Source organism: Podarcis melisellensis (assembly GCF_964234715.1).
Source record: "Podarcis melisellensis genome assembly, chromosome: 1".
Lineage (NCBI taxonomy): Eukaryota > Metazoa > Chordata > Lepidosauria > Squamata > Lacertidae > Podarcis > Podarcis melisellensis.
The window spans coordinates 113,071,615-113,087,794 of NC_138528.1; the positions used below are offsets into that span (position 1 = coordinate 113,071,615).

A 16,180-nucleotide genomic window follows, 5' to 3' on the forward strand; every position below is an offset into this window, starting at 1 on the left:
TCCCAAAGGCTTGCACAACTGTTTGTCGCAGCAGCCCTGGCTACAAGCTCCCCAGGCAAATGGGGCCTCTGGGGCTGGCCAGGGAGTGCTCCCCAAGCCCCTGTGGGGCAGTGTGAGGAGGCACCTCTCTTTGGGGCCGTGAGGGGGAGGCAGCTCAGAGACCTGGGGTGGCAGTTGTGGCTGCTCTGAGGATTCCCAAGGAGAGGGGAGAAGAGAAGACGCTGAGGGAACACTCCCTAAGCAAGGGTGTTCAAAAAGGGGTGAGTGGCTGCCCTAACGGAACTCCTGAGCCCCACAAAATGTAGTTGGTCAATGCTATTTTTCTAGAAAAAGATGTGCCGGAACTCACCATGAACCCTTGTACTCTTTTGATGGCAAAGGCACCCATCTGAGAGATGCTGGAACTCAGTTCCAGTGAATTCCGGCTGGGGAAAAAGGCCCCGAGAGGGCTTATGAAAAAGAAGGTAAATGAAATCAACAACAAAAGCCCATTTAAAAGCAAAGCGTCAGCATCATGGTGAACTAGGAGCCAAAATAATCAAAATGTTTTCACCTGCCACCCAAGTCGTGACACTGGAAGAGTATGGCAGAGGAACATTCCAAAGTCAGGATACCACAAGCTAGAAGGTTAGCCACCAATCTGACTTTTGGAGGCATGGCTCCCAGAGCTGAACCAACCATTGTGAAAGCAATACAAAGGCATGCTTGTATTTTTGCTCTCCGCAAACATGAAGTGAATATAAGCAATCTCCATAAAAGCGACCATATTGGAAAGCCTTGACCTACCAACCTTGAGAAGAGCAACAGGTTGGGGTTTAAGATGCTGTGAATTTCCTGTGCTGTAATTTGGCACTTCAGAACTGGGGAATGCCCACAGATACATGGACGAAGAAATGCCACATCAGGATCAGACCTCAGGTGGTACTAGTTCCATAGCCAGGGAAATTGTGAAGAGGATTGAACAGTACGCCAGAAAAGGGGAGGTGGGGAGAGAAGGGAATCAATGCAGAATAGCTGGAAGCTTAATATTGATAACCTGATGCTCATCCTATGCTCCTTCGTACTTGGTTAAACAGCTCTAGTGGGAGGCATTTTGACAAAGCAAACACTTCCAAACAACCTGCATTGCAACAGCATCTTACGTATACAGTTAATAAGACTATACAGATCTAGAGGATAACACAATTAGAGAGCAGTAATAATCAAAAAGGGACGCAGGTGGCGCTGTGGGTTAAAGCCTCAGCGCCTAGGACTTGCCGATCGAAAGGTCAGCGGTTCGAATCCCTGCTGCGGGGTGCGCTCCCGCTGCTCGGTCCCAGCGCCTGCCAACCTAGCAGTTCGAAAGCACCTCTGGGTGCAAGTAGATAAATAGGGACCGGTTACCAGCGGGAAGGTAAACGGTGTTTCCATGTGCGGCTCTGGCTCGCCAGAGCAGCGATGTCACGCTGGCCACGTGACCCGGAAGTGTCTCCGGACAGCGCTGGCCCCGGCCTCTTAAGTGAGATGGGCGCACAACCCCAGAGTCTGTCAAGACTGGCCCGTACGGGCAGGGGTACCTTTACCTTTTACCTTTAATAATCAAAAAGTGTGCATCATGCAGGAGAAGAGTGTAGGGCACTCTTACGTTTGGCAGGAGATTGTCAGATGACACTGGCAAGGCAACTACATCACACATTCTAGAGGGACGGTAAATCAGAGCTGGCCAACCATTATATCGGCCATCTGCATCTGAAATACCAGTAATTTTCTCATTATGCGTTCAAGGTGGTTTGCCTAGTATATCAAACATATACAGTCCTACCTCGGCTCCCGAACACCTTGGGAGTCGAATGTTTCAGCTCCCGAACGATGGAAAACCATAAGTTCTTTCGGAAGCCAAACATCTGACGGGGCTTCCAATTGGCTGCAGTAGCTTCCTGCAGCCAATCAGAAGCCACGCTTTGGAAGTTGAACGTTTTGGAAGTTGAACAGACTTCTGGAAGGGATTCTGTTCGATTTCCAAGGTACTTGAATACTGAAGGTTCTTCTCCAATTTCACTTATCAGAGTCAGCAACGTTCCCCTTCACTGTACCGCTTTTACATCAGAACTAGCACACACAAAATGCTGGCTTTGGAAATTCCCGCATTTGAGAATGCAGGATGTTGCCAATGGCTCCTGGCATGTTCTGGGACATAGCCCAGGGGAAACAGCTGGTGCTGTCATGGCCTTAGGGCTTCTCTGCTTCCTGCACTATTGATTTAGGGTAGTCACGCAAAACTGGAAGTGCAGAAACCAAGGACTGTGGGAAATGCAGGTAGCTTTCTTAGAATTAATGCATACCATTCATTAAGTAATACATGTTCTATGCAAACTGGTTGACATGTTCTGGCTGTATAGTTTGTGATGGAGATGGGAAGGAATGGCAAGGAACCAGCTGACTGATCTTTTAGTGCAGGTGAATTGCAACATGTTCTTGACACAATAGCAGTGCACTTGTGGTTAATTTATTCCGCGTTATCAGTCACTCCACAATGCTTTCCCTATGCTGCCACATTATTGCTGATCGGAGGAGCTACAGGGCAATCAAACTGGGTCAAAAAACAACACCACCCCGAACCTTTGTGGTATGAAATGTCACAGGAAGTTATGAGATATGCAACCAATTGGGAATGAAGCAATATGGTCACCCCAAAACTATTTTGCCAGTACAAATAGTTTGGAAAGCAGGATCACGTATGGCTATCCTGATAGCATCATGAGCACAAATAATAATAAATGTGCAATGAAAAAGACATCTGCAGTGGCCCCTAGAAGCAAATCTTGTTGCTCCATACCCAACCTTTCGGCTGTTTCCCCTTCCATGTCTTGCAAACTCCCAGGGAATAATTTGACATCATTTTGAATTTTGGCTTGCCAGGGAGGTCAGTCTTCATTCTCCTTCACCTGTGCGCAATTCTAGGGATTCTCCCAGCCCCACTCAGAGCCAAGTGGGGCAGGGGGATGTGCAGGAAAGGGGCGGGCAGGAGGCACCATAGCACAACTGAAAGTTACTGCACACTGATGCAACTAATTTTTTGACTCTCCCATTTTATTATTCCGTCGGTCCACATATATTGTAGTTATGCCAGCCATAGTATTTAGACTTCAGCATTTGGCATATCCCTGAATGTCATTTGCAAGTTAAACTTCATATTACTTATTATTTGCCTAATTTTAGAAAGCAGTGATTACACGATGCCTTAGCCCTGTAAGCTACCCCTGAAAGCACAGGCTATTTAGTGGCAAACTAAAAAAAGATCTTATGCTATATGACTTGCATGCCACCGACCTGACAAGCCAATCAAAAGCAATTACATTTCGCAGGGTTAGGAGAACAAGACAAGCAAACCCTAACAACAGCTTGTGCAGCTGTCATTAATGCGGCAGAGAATGACAAGTACAAGCAACACACAAGAAGGGGGAAATGCTTAGTAACCCAGTTTTAAAATGCAAGCGTGACAAAGGTTAGTGCAGCTGCAAATAGTGACTTTTTAATCTAAGAAGACATGAAAGTTTTGCAGTGAAAACCAGCTGCTTTTTCACCATTTAGTGCAAGTGTAAGATCACGGTCTCATTCAAAATACAGTTGTACCATGGATTCTGAACGCCTTGGGAGCTGAACGTTTCAACTCCCAAACGATCGAAAACCGGAAGTGAGTGTTCTGGTTTTTGAACATTCTTTTGGAAGCTGAACATCCGATGGGGCTTTGGTGGCTTCCAATTGGCTGCGGGCGCTTCCTACAGCCAATCAGAAGCCGTGCTTTGGAAGCCGAACAGACTTCCAGAACGGATTCTGTTTGACTTCTGAGGTACGACTGTACATTAAAACGAACCTTCTGTTCGCAAACATATACATAGTTACTGTACCAGTACTACTACAACTTAGAAGCAGAGAACATGTTTTGCATGAAATAGGTCCCCATTTCAATGGCCTGGGATCTCCAGATAATGCTGGAAAATACAGTACCTCTGTCAAAAACCCTGGAGAGCAATTGTCAGTCAGTGTAGACAATATTTAGCTAGATGAAACAGAGGTATGAAGGTTTCTGTGTAGTAAGTTTAAAAACTGACTCACCCCCCCCCATTGTCCCCAGGAAACGGGGACGTCTGGTAACCATACTCTAAAACGCAAAGGAGACTGGGGCAGGCTGCAAGGCAGGGGTGGGGAAGTGTTGCTATTCAGTTGTCACTAAACTACAACTCCCATGAGCCCCAGCAAACATGGCCAACAGCCAAGGTGATGGGAGTTGTAGTTCAGCAACATCTGGGGACTGAATGTTCCTCACACCTGCTGTAAGGTCTCTAATTACTGTTAGTTGAATTACTTCGGAGATCCCAAAGCAGAACAGGGCAGTAAAGACCCACATCAAACAATCACAAAGGCCCTAAGAGAGGAGGAGGTTAGCACACTAATGGAACCTAGGTCAGGAGGGTTAAGTTCCGATGAATGAGGAAACCAGACTGAAGTGTCAAAGGTAAAGGGAAACTGGGAAAGAGCATAGGCAGAAAAAGGGGGAGTTGCAGAACCACAAGGCCTGAAAATCATATATTGATTTGGAATAAATAGTTAATTTTGGTGCTCCAGGTTTTCAGTAGGCACAATGTTGCAGACTCAGTAGTGAAAACTTTCCCCATGCTACTGAGTACCTTGGTCTCTTGTGTAATATAAGCTACAGAAGCTGTAAACAGATGCACTGAAATAAAGATTAAGAGATTCTTAACCAACAGATGTTCTCCTGAGATTATGACTTCCTGTCTTCAGAACAAGACATGCCAGATAGTTAAAGTTATATCCCTTTGCTGACACCCTAGGGTGATTGTTCAATGGAACAGTGCATGCCGTTCTCTTACAATAATCCTGGCATAGTTTAAAGTATCCCTGGCTAAGACTCCCTGATCTTGCTAGGTGGTGTGGATTTGTTAATATCAGCTTTAATTGGAATATTTACGCAGTCTAGGTTTGAGAGAGAGATTATATTTTGTTTGCATTTCAATGAGAAACTACCTGATTTGTACTTTCTGAATGAGTATGTTAACCAAAACACAATTAGACTGTGAAATGTACAGTTCTCTGATTCTGGGGTGCAGTTATCCAACCAAATGATGTGCACAAAAATACTTATATTGAAGTCATAAAATGCATAAATTGGTGAAAAAAACATAAAAAATGCAGTATGTTTTTCGAAATGGCACACAAAAATGTGTACATTTGGAGAAATTCACCCAAAAATGCTAATGAATTTCCATGAGGATTATTTTGAAAAATGCAAATTGCCACCAGAATGTGGAGAACTGAAATTAAGGTTGCAATGACAAGGAACTGAGAGAAACCCGAATTGACAGATTTGTTCATCCGTAGTGCTGTGGATTAATCAGAGAATGGAATGAATTCAGGAACTGTTATTACTCCACAATTGTATTGTCTAAGCAAATACAGACTGCAAAGCACTTGAATTACTAATCCCCCCCCAAAAAAAACACTCCATTCTTCTTCCTGCAGAAAAAGAAGCAATAGAGTATCACACCACTTGATGCACCAATAATAATAGGTAGATAAAAGATAGATATATAGATAAAATAGAAAAGGAAACAGAGCAATCTCACATAAACACTTGTTAGAGAAAAGAGGATTACCGTATTTTTTGCTCTATAAGACTCACTTTTTCCCTCCTAAAAAGTAAGGGGAAATGTGTGTGTGTCTTATGGAGCGAATGCAGGCTGCGCAGCTATCCCAGAAGCCAGAACAGCAAGAGGGATCGCTGCTTTCACTGCACAGCGATCCCGCTTGCTGTTCTGGCTTCTGAGATACAGAATATTTTTTTTTCTTGTTTTCCTCCTCCAAAAACTAGGTGCGTCTTGTGGTCTGGTGCGTCTTATAGAGTGAAAAATTCGATAATTGCTAGAAGATCTCCTTAAGGGCATACATTTTGGACCTCAATGCTGTTCTTTAAGAGCCAGTGATGAAACATGCAGCATTCTTCTTAATATCTAGGCCAGTGTTTCCCAACCAGTGTTCCGCGGCACACTAGTGTGCCGCGAGACGTTGCCTGGTGTGCCGTGGGAGGAAGGCGGTCGGGGGGGAGGGGGCGCCGCACGCACCCGCGTCAGGAGCCAGCACTTACCTCCCACGGTGCAGGGAAAGACTGGAAGAGCGTCGCAGCAACGCGCACGCGCAGAGCAGCCGTAAAGGGAGGCGTGTGGGTGGAGAAAAGGAGGGAGAGAGAGAGAGAGAGCGGGAAGGGGAGGGGGGAATCCCCCTAGGCGTGAAGGGAGCGCGCGCCAAAGGAGGGAGGGAGAGAGAGAGAGCGGGAAGGGGAGGGGGGAATCCCCCTAGGCGTGAAGGGAGCGCGCGCCAAAGGAGGGAGGGAGAGAGAGAGAGCGGGAAGGGGAGGGGGGAATCCCCCTAGGCGTGAAGGGAGCGCGCGCCGTACGTTCCAAATTTAAAGGAGGGAGGAAGAAAATCCCCACGTGACGGCTTTTGCCTCCAGGACGGCATCTGCCTGCGCCAACTCGCGGCTGAGCCAGGACTTTTCGTACACGTGTGGGCGCTTCGTAGCATGTGCTCGGCTTTGCCCGGAAGCGCTAAGGAAAGCGGCTTGGATCAGAAAGCCTGGGCTCTTGCCGCGCGCGGCATTGTGTTGAAGCATGCTGGTAGTTAGTGGGTTGGGAGAGCCGCAGCACCCCATTTTTTTTCCATACAAACATGGTTAAGAAGCTTTGTGGAGTGTCAGTAGGTTGGCACAAACCATGACGTTTGGGGACATTAATCTAGCTCAGGGTTCTTAATACCCTGAGACGTTGCCTGGTGTCCTCTTTGAATAAGCGGGGCCTGAGCGTTCCACCAATTTAGGCCTCCTGCCCGGATGTGATATGGCTCCACCTTCCTCAAGGTGGTTCTGCTTTTAAATATTTTCCACCCTGTCACCATGAGGACTAGCGACTTCTTTTTGTAAAATATAAAATCGCTGCTCCTTGCTCTCGTGAGACTGTGTGTTTTAATTCGAAAAGGGTGTTCCGTGTACATTTGTGCGAGCTGTGCTGTAAAAAAAAGGGGTCTGTATCCGTTTGTCAGTGGCAATTGGATGGCCGGATACTGCAGTGATGGAAAAGTTTTTGAAAAGAAAAGAACTGGACTCTGAACAAAATTTGGAGCCAGATGAGAGCCCAAGTATGAGTGGGCATGAAAAGAAAGCAAAGATGGTTAGCTCAAGCAAATTCTCTGGCACAAGGCAATATAGCGAAAGCTATATTTCATTTGGATTTACTTTCACCGGAGATGCAAACCAACCAACTCCACTGTGCGTGGTGTGTGGTGAAAAGCTAGCTAACAGTGCTATGGTCCCAAGCAAACTTAAACGCCATCTCCAAACGAAACACCCTTCGCTTCAAAACCAGAATGCGGACTATTTTGTTCGCCTGCGTGAAAACACGGAGAAACAGGCAACTTTCATGAGACAAACCTCAAAGGTAAATGAATAAAGTATTTTATAATTTTTCATATTTCTGTTTACTTACTATTTCATAATAAAGTAATTATAAAATACTTTCTTTGTGTTTATTTGATTCCTGTTAAAGAGAGTTACTTTATATATAGTCAATATAGGCACAGAGTTAATTTTTTAAACATTTTCTAATGGTGGTGTGCCTCGAGATTTTTTTCATGAAACAAGTGTGCCTTTGCCCAAAAAAGGTTGGGAAACACTGATCTAGGCAGCACCTGGGGTCCTATTACAGATGAGAAAATGATATTGTGTGACCATAAAAACATAGTAAAGCATAAAAATATTAAATCTGGTAGAAGGTGTCTGCTCATCATGATAATCATTGAACAATTAGCTTTACACAGACTCTTCAAGAGCCTCTAATAAGAAAAGACACATTGCAACAAAGAATAAACACTCTAATTCAGCTTTTAGGCCAGTGTTGATCACAAGATAAATACTATGTATATTTAATGCACAGGATGCCAGTGGACACTGTAAAATGGAAGGTCCTCCCCCCCCCCAAAAAAAATACACACTTTGAAAACTACTTTCAGCTTCTTTGAATGTGAAATTACAGCTAAAATACAATGGCTTATACTTTGAAGCCCTTGGAGGATGTGGTAAATTGCTTGCGTAAGGCATTATCAATCTTCTTTAACCTCAGCATCTGACAAGAAAGAATCACTGTCCCTGAAAACAGATTTCTTTTAAGCACCACGCTCAGCTGCAGTTATTAACTCTTAGAATGGGGTACAGCTTTCAGGTTTCTGTTTTTTAACAATGGGGTTTTTATGTAGATTTCTGGAAAATACTGGGAATAACCTCCTGCGAGGAATTTCAGATGTGATGTGCTGTATCCAACAAAGCCATACTTCAGAGTAGACCTATGAAATTAATAGGCATGGCTCAATTAAGCGCACTGATTTCGGTGGATCTGCTCCAAGTATGACTAAGGCTGCATACACTCCATACATTTGAAGCACATGATTTCCCCCAAAGAATCCCGGAAACTGCCATTTACCCTTAAAGAGCAACAATTCCCAAGAGCCTTAACAAACTACAACTCCCAGGATTCCTTGGGGGAAGTCATGGGCTTGAAATATATGGGGTGGATGTGACCTTAGTTGGGTCCTCACTCGTTGCATCACATGGTTAGGGAACACCTTGTATGTTATTTCTTTTATTCCAGCAAAAGAGACAAAAGTTTGTTTTTTTAATAGGACAGCGGAACTGTCTCTGATGACTGACAAACAGTGCAGCTAAACAGCTAAGCTTCTCCACTGAGGGATTATATCCATGTTCATTTGGAGCTACAGTTGTACCTTGGAAGTCAAATGGAATCAGTTCCGGAAGTTCCAAAACGTTCAGAAACCAAGGCGCAGCTTCCGATTGGCTGCAGGAAGCTCCTGCAGCCAATCGGAAGCTGCGTAAGCTGCATTGGACTTTCGGGTTCCAAAGAGCATTTGCAAACTGGAACACTCACTTCCAGATTTGTGGTGTTCAGGAGCCAAAACGTTCAACTCGCAAGGCATTCCAGAACCAAGGTATAACTGTAGTTCCTTGCTACCTCACCAGAAACTAAGTTGAGTAATAATGGACAATGAAGTGATGCCCTCTTATAGATCAGTAATTGGTTGAGAAACAGGAAACGGAGAACAGGAATAAATGGATACTTCTCCCAATGGAGGAACGTAGAACTTCCCAACTGTGGCAGACTTTGGGCTCTCAGATTTTAGTGGCACCTTGTGTAATGCTATAATTCGCAACAAACCCCCCTCCACCACTCATGCTCTATTCTACAGCATTGCTGCTGCACCAGTCAGGCTACCCTAATACCGCCACTGCATCAAACGATCAGTATAGGGGCCTTTGCTTTTTTAACTTGTTCACAAATGATTTGACAGTCAGGAAGCCAAGTTTGGCAATGATACCACACCAGTCAGGTTTGTTAAAACAAGGGATTGCGATGAGTTTCAAAAGGCTCTCTGCCAACCGGGTGAATGGGCAGTAAAGTGGCAAATTGCAATATATTTAACGTGTAAAATGATGCACACTGGGGCCAGTAATCTTAATTTCACATAGACAAATCATGGGGTCTGAACTGAAAGTGACTGACCAGGAATGAGACCTTGGGGGGTCATCATGGGTAGCTCAATGGTGATGTCACCCCAGCGTGCAGCAGCTGTGGAGAAAGTGATTTCCATGCTACAAATAGTTAGGAAAGGAATTGAAAATAAAACTGCTAACGTCATAATGGCATTATACGAATCTGAGGTTTCACATACTGTATTTTTCACTCCATATGATGCACTTTTTTTCTCCTAATAAGTAAGGGGAAATGTTTGTGCGTCTTATGGAGCAAATGTGTGGTCAATCGCTGGCTCCCTTTCTGGCCCCGGCCCATTGCCCAGGCCTCCATTATTGAATGTTCTGCAGATGGAGGCTGTTTTTTTCCCCAGCGACATGTGACTGGCTGATTAGATTATCTTTCTGGATAATCTTTCCTTTCCTAAAGAAGCTGTGAGTTGAACCCCATAAAAACAGAATATTTTCCCTTTGCAAAGTAAGCTCAACAATTTTGAGCTGATCCTCAAAAGTAGGGACTTTTCCCCTTTGCAAAAGAAGCTGCAAAACTGGACTGATCCCCCCCAAAAACAGGGCTTTCCCCCTTTCCTCCTCTAAAAACTAGGTGCGTCTTATGGTCAGATGCGTCTTTATAGAGCGAAAAATGTGGCAATTGGAATACTGTGTATGGTTGTGGTTGCCTCAACTCCAAAAGGATACTGTAGAGGTGGAAGAGGTTCACTGAAGGGCAACCAAAACGTTCAAGGGGGTGGAACAGCTCCCCTATGAGGCAAGTGCAGACTGCATTTTCCTCTCTGTCTCACTGAGTAAGTTCTGATCACTCAGCAAGGGGTTGGGGGCAATCTCCCCTATGAAGAAAAGTTGGGGAACTTTTTAGTTTAGAGAAAAGGTTGGACGATACAGAGTGCATAAGTATGGAGAAAGAGGATAGAGAACAGTCATCCAAAGAAACTGAATGTTGAAAGGTTCAGGACAAAAGATTCCCCCCCCCACCCACACACAGAGCATAGTAAACTATAGAATTCACTTCCATCATCGGTAGTGATGGATGCCTTTAAAAGAAGGATAAACAAATCCAAGGCGTAAAGGGTCATCAATGGCTTTGTTCTACCTCCACTGCTGGAGGCAATATGCCTCTGAATACCAGTTGCTGAGAACAGCAAGTCAGGAGAGGGCTGTTTTCCTCATGTCCTGCTTGTGGACTTCTCCACAGGCATGTGGTTGGCAACTGTGACAACAGACTGTTGGACTAGATGGGCCTTGACCTAATCCAGATGGCTACTCTTACTCTTGCATGTACAATTAAATGTTTAAGGAATCCTTCTGTCCACAAAAAGAAGTATTATTGAAATGTGCAAGGGCCGATTCTCATGGAGGCTGAAATGTGACAGCTTCCCAGGAGTGTTCTCTGAGAGGCTGTGGACAGGAGGAGAGAGCAAGGCTGCTGCTGCAGCAATTGACACAGAAGGAAACAGCAGCAATAACAGATGTCACCCATTGTGTGCTTTGGCATGCCTGTTCTTACGGTGCTCCCTTACGTTACTACGTTTGTTCTGGACCGGCGTCTCTAAACATGTCTGTCAAATGCTCTTTGTGTCCAGGAAATAAGTCCTGGAAGAAAAATATCTGACCGTAGGAGATATTTTGTTTGTTCCCCTATGCAAGGGGAACACAGTGATCCTGGCTCATGGCTCAATTCTGCCAGAGGACAGACTGCTGTGATTACAGTGGTTAAGTACTTAATTCGTTCCAGAGGTCCGTTCTTAACCTGAAACTGTCCTTAACCTGAAGCACCACTTCAATGGGGCCTCCTGCTGCTGCCGTGCTGCTGGAGCACGATTTCTGTTCTCATCCTGAAGCAAAGTTCTTAATCCGAGGTACTATTTCTGGGTTAGCGGAGTTTGTAACCTGAAGCGTATGTAACCTGAGGTACCACTGTACTGAGAATGCTCTGCTCTCACCAATTCCCTTTTACATTTTGGCCGCACCCAGTTTGGCCGCATCTACATTGACATGTACCCTCCTCCCACCCATTGCCACCATAGGTTGACCTTGTGCCTTGTGCTCATAAAGCACTCTGGTCACTGAAGGTGATTCTGAGGGTTTGTGTGTGCAGTGGAGTCACTTTGTGAGCTTGGATAACTCATGAAACACTGTAGTTTTGTCATAAAAAAATAGCCCCCTTGACCTATTTTGAGTGCTTAATCTTCTTAATGTATGTACTACTTACTTGCCAATATGGGTTCTAAGATACTTGTATGCTCTATTTTCCCACCTTTTTGTCCACCTTTTTCCTTTCTTTTATTTACTTGAACGGCATCCCTTCATCCCTTGCACATTTTGTTGCTCATCACTGCCACCTTATCCTATTTAGTCAAGAAATTGCATAATCATAATTAGCCTAACACCTCCTAAAACAGGAACTGAAAAAGGTTCTGAGGGAAAGTTATTAAAGGCTTAAAACCCACATTGCAGTTTAAAATTAGAATTGTTCTATTTGGGAACAGTTTGAGTAACCCAATTCTGAATAAAATGTGGAAAACAGAGGAAGAAGAGGAGCATCAACCTGTGATAAGCAGCGCCTAAATTTGTACTCTGTCCAGAAATAAACCTATTTGTCCAGCAGTAGATTTCACCTAAGACTTCTGCCACAAAAGAAACTCAAAGTTCATATCAGTATATCTACACGTGCGTGTGTGGCAAAATATTGCATTAACTACCTGCAAAAAATGTTGGATTTTCCAAAATACAATTGTTAATTTGCCCTGTTGAAGTACACATTATATATTAAGATCCTGGACACCAGTGACCTCTGCTGGATTGTAACAGAGCTTTGCATAGTAAGGGGTGAAATTGTTCTGCTCTCTTTCAAAATATTATTTGCATTTTTCCTTGTAATACGTGTTCTCTAGTGACATTGCCTTGTAATACGTGTTCTCTAGTGACATACAACAAACAGGGTGTGGGTAGGTGGGTGGTTGTATGTATATGTATATATAAAAAATATGGAGGGCAATATGAAACAAATACAATATTTTTTAAATCCCACAGAAACAGTAAGAGCAGAACAAGCTGTGTGAAACAACCTACTAATAAAAGAGCTGAGAAGAGCTAAAAACTGACCAGCTAGCATTAAAATATGTTGTAAGGCCTGGGAGAACAGAAAAGCCTTTGGTCAGTGCAGAAGAACCATCATTATTGGATGCTACAACGCTAACATCACTGGCCTGTGTAAAACAAGCCAAGACAATTTACAAGATAATATACTATTTTTTTTCACGTTGCCACTATCTTGCAGAGGGCCTTCTCTGTAGTTGCACCAGCCTTCCTATCGGATGTCAAGGAAATAAACAACTACTGTATTTGACTTTTAGAAGACATCTGAAGGCAACCTTGTTTAGGGAAGTTTTTAAAGTTTGATGTCTTTGTTGTTGTTGTTATTTAGTCATTTAGTCATGTCCGACTCTTTGTGGCCCCATGGACCAGAGCGCGCCAGGCACTCCTGTCTTCCACTGCCTCCTGCATTTTGGTCAAACTCATGCTGGTAGCTTCAAGAATACTGTCCAACCATCTCGTCCTCTGTTGTCCCCTTCTTCTTGTGCCCTCCATCTTTCCCAATATCAGGGTCTTTTCCAGGGAGTCTTCTCTTCTCATGAGGTGGCCAAAGTATTGGAGCCTCAGCTTCAGGATCTGTCCTTCCAGTGAGCACTCAGGGCTGATTTCCTTAAGAATGGATAGGTTTGATCTTCTTGCAGTCCATGGGAGCTGCCCAGAATGGCTGAGGCAACCCAGTCAAATGGGTGCAATACAAATAATAAAATTGTTGTTGTTGTTGTTAGTATTATTAGGTGGTGACACATGTCAATAACTTCCATACACCCTTTCTTGGAAACTAGCAAGTTAACAACACAGAACTCAGCTTGCATATAATCTAAAGAGATTTTACTTTAGAATCATTGGGTGGTACACAACTAAGTCATACTCAGAGCAGACCCACTAAAACTAATAAAACTTATGTGACTTTAGCCCATTGATTTCAATGAGTCTACTCCAAAAGTAAGAAACCCTTTTCAGATTGAGGGCTGCATTCCTTTCTGGGCAACGTTCTGAGGGCCATAGGCCAGTGGTGGGTGGGGCAAGAGGCAAAAGTAGGCAGAGCATTGAATGTAAACTTTATCTTTGCATACCCTCTAACATTTCTCCAATTAAAATAGGGACATTACACATTAAGAAAAACTTCCCTATACAAGGCTGCCTTCAGATGTCTTCTAAAGGTTATATAGTTACTTATCTCCTTAGTTCGGGGGTCATATAACTCCATACCCTCCAACATTTATCTTATGAAAACAGGGAAATCCTAAGGAAAAGCTAGACATTCCAGGATCAAATCAGAAACCTTCTGTAAATCCGTGACTGTCCCTGGAAAATAGGGACACTTGCAGGATCTGTCTTTGTACAGCAGGTGTCAGGGACTGGGCAGAGGAGGAATAGTGGAGACCGCCTCCCCAGCCTGACTCTTCCAGAGAAGAAGACAATTCAGAATTACAACAGGCGTTTGAGGGAGATCACAGCTCAGAGGCAGATGAGGGGGAAAGCTGGGAAATATTGGGAGAGGAGGAGGAAGAAGAAGCAGCGCCAGAGGGGCGACAACTGATGGACACAGTGTCTTTAGAAAGCATTCCAGCCCCCCAGCACCCAGCGAGCATTGAAAGTAGGAGAGCAAAGAGCTCAAAGGCAGAGGGCACTTTTCGGCACCTATAGCAATGACACATGAGAGAGGGAGGGGGTGGGGACTCACTCAGGGCAACACCATTATTCCAAAAGGCTGCATTTCTAAGCCTCTCTCTGTGAATATTGAATGAAAAACGGTTGGTAAGGACTTTTCCTTGTCTTATCCGTTCCTTGCAACCTGTTGTGGGGGTTGGATCCTCTGCAGCCTGACAGCAGGATAGTTTCTATAGATTCACACACCTCTTACCATCCTCCATCTAAGCAATGAAGAGGCATTATCAGAGTTCAAGGACACATTCTAGTCACAAACACACACAAGGAGACTACAAACTTGGCCAGTAAGGAGTGGGGCCTGGGTAGAGTTCTGAGGGGCCTGGAGGGCCATATTTGGCACTTGGGCCTAAGGTGGTCCACTCCTAGTCTGATTTGCACATGACTAATGTTGGAATGAAACTATGGGTGATAGCTAATTTGGCCTAAATCACATAGCTCCCTGCATTCTGAGTTTAATTCTGTGCCCCTTTTCATACCATTTCCGACTCATTTTTTATCTTTCCTAGAGAATTAAGAACTGGAGGCATTATATCACTGGATAGTTCTCACATTTTAATACTCATATTCCTTCAAAGAACTCAAGACAGCAATCACAGGGCTCCCGCCATTACAATCTGTGGTAGTGTCAGCTAAGTGACTTGTCCAAGGTTCCCATTACCAAGGGTAGTTGTGAAGTTTATCACTGGCCATTCGCTGATGGACATTGTAGTTCAGAAACATCTGGAGGGCCACAGGCTAGCCACCCCTGCCTTATGTATTAGAGAAGCCAGGTTTAATTAAAAAAAATTGATTAATTGTGGCTTGAATTGAAAGCTTAAGGAGAAAGGGCAGCTTGTGAACTGAATTGATCATTATAGCTACCATGCTGGAGTAAAGATAGCATGAGACCATAAATACAGAAGAATAAAGCTTCAGTGCTTTTATTTCATGGATAATGTAACAGCGTGGAGCTAAATTTTCATTTACATATGGTCCTAAATAGATGCAAAATGGGGAAATTTTCCTTTTTCACAAGACTTTTATCTTATTTTGCCACAGTGACAAAGTGATACTCACTGATGCTGTGTAGGTAGCAAGACTTAAGGAGATGCCAGCAATTTGTTCTAAGCAGGGTTTGCAGATTAAAAACTTTGCCTTTTAAAGAAGGAAGCCCTTTCCTATATATATATATATATATATATATATATATATATATATATATATGCAGGTTTTGGTGTCCTCGGGTGTCTTCCCGTGTAAAAGTTGGGGTGTCTAGGCGACGTTTCGACGAGGTCTCACTCGTCATCTTCAGGCTGGTGCTTTCGGCTTCTTGTTACTGGAACAGAGCAGGATCTCAGTGTTTGAGTTCCTATAAATACTGTTGAGGGGGTGTGGTGTATAGCCTCCAATGTTCTGGGCAGAGAGGAAGTTCCCAGGCTAGTGTGCCTTTTCTTCTTTTGTTCCTTAATTACTTGAGGGATATCTTGAGTGATTTCTTGGGTGATATCCTGAGTACCACTTAGGTGGGTCATTAGGTGTGGATTAGTTGCTAAAGTCTTTGTGTCTTGACCTCTTGAACTTTGTGAAGAGTTTTTCTGAGAAGATGGCTGTACTGCACTTAGTTGTGCTCTGGCTTGGCTTCGTGTATAGGGGCGAGCTGTGGTTTTGTGGCCTGTGTCAGCCAGATCTGTGTAGGGATTGCAGGGGGGTGCAGCATCCGGAGGTGCCACCATGGTTTGGCTACTGGATGGTGTCTGTAATTTATCTGTGGAGAGGGTCTGGGTTTGGGTCTGGTGTGGTTGATTGGTGATGGCGTTCTGTGTGCCT

At 44.2% G+C, this 16,180-nt stretch overlaps 1 long non-coding RNA gene across 1 annotated transcript; it reads right to left on the bottom strand.

Annotated features, from left to right (window-relative positions):
* Positions 1 to 10,028: 10,028 nt before the first annotated feature.
* Positions 10,029 to 14,573, bottom strand: LOC309363710. The gene is made up of 3 exons (XR_014165548.1): positions 14,388 to 14,573; positions 11,820 to 11,955; positions 10,029 to 10,432 (listed from the first exon to the last, which is right to left on the bottom strand). It is a non-coding gene; the product is annotated as an uncharacterized lncRNA (long non-coding RNA).
* Positions 14,574 to 16,180: the final 1,607 nt, after the last annotated feature.